Below are 1131 nucleotides of genomic sequence, written 5' to 3'. Positions count from 1 at the left end.
CCTGGGCACCTGTGAGCCGTGCCAGTGCCACAGCCACGCCAGCGAGTGCCACCCTGACACCGGCGTCTGCCAGGTCAGCTGGGGACAGCCAGGGGACACCCTGGGGACCCCCATGGCGAGGACACAAATGCCATCACCCCCTTTCTTTACAGGGCTGCCGGGATCACACGGAGGGTCCCCAGTGTGACAAGTGCCAACCTGGCTACTACGGCGATGCCACCCGGGGCACCCCGGGCGACTGCCAGCCCTGTCCCTGCCATGGACCCCATGGGGACACCCAGTAGGTGCCATTCCACGGTCTGTCACATCCCTGAGGACACTGATGGGGTGTCACCTGTCCCTTTGTCCCCTCCACAGGGTGACCAAGATGTGTTTTGAGGACACGGACGGGCAGCCCACATGCAGTGCCTGTGCCCCAGGACACAGCGGCCGCCTCTGCGAGAGGTGACAGGGACACCAGGGTGGGATTGGGGGGTGTTTTTGGGGTGAATGCCCCTCTCACTGCCTCATTTGGGTTTGTCCCACCGCAGGTGCTCGGCCGGGTATGTGGGGGACCCGCTGCGGGGAGAGCCATGCCGAGGTGAGCGTCACGGAGTGGGGACCAAGTGCTGTCCCCTGTGGTGTCAGTAAGGGGGGCTGTGGCTGACTGCGTGTCACCCCTCAGTGCCCAGTGTTCCCGGCGGGCAGTGCCAGTGTGACCCACGCGGCAGCACCAGTGAAGGCTGCGACACCAACGAGCAGTGCCGCTGCAAGGTGAGCCTTGTGTGTGTGTCCCCAGCCCCGGGAGGGGTGACAGGGCCATGTCACCATGCTGTGTTTCCCCCCAGGCCAACGTGGAGGGTCCCCACTGTGCCACGTGCCGTCCCCACCACTTCCACCTGAGCGGGGATGAGCCAGCCGGGTGCCTGCCCTGCTTCTGCATGGGCATCGTCCAGCACTGCGCCAGCACTGCCTACGCCCGTGGCACCGTGAGTGTCCCCTCTTGTCCCCAGGGTGTCCCCATGTGTCCCCAAGCCCGCTCACCCCTTGATCCTGCAGATCCGGACGTCCTTTGCCCCGGGGGATGCCCAGGGGTTCGCCCTGGTGAACCGCCAGCGCAGCACCCGCGTGGGCAGAGGCTTTGGGGGGCAG

At 66.4% G+C, this 1131-nt stretch overlaps 1 protein-coding gene across 1 annotated transcript in view; it reads left to right on the top strand.

Moving 5' to 3' along the window:
* Positions 1-1131, top strand: part of LOC103614554 (basement membrane-specific heparan sulfate proteoglycan core protein) — a 43968-nt gene that overhangs the window by 5484 nt on the left and 37353 nt on the right. The gene's annotated exons all lie outside the window — the stretch shown is intronic.

The sequence above is a fragment of the Corvus brachyrhynchos genome, unplaced genomic scaffold (assembly GCF_000691975.1).
Source record: "Corvus brachyrhynchos isolate BGI_N302 unplaced genomic scaffold, ASM69197v1 scaffold215, whole genome shotgun sequence".
NCBI classification, from domain to species: Eukaryota; Metazoa; Chordata; class Aves; order Passeriformes; family Corvidae; genus Corvus; species Corvus brachyrhynchos.
Note: the sequence above shows the minus strand (reverse complement) of the source record. Positions and strands in the feature narration are given on the sequence as shown.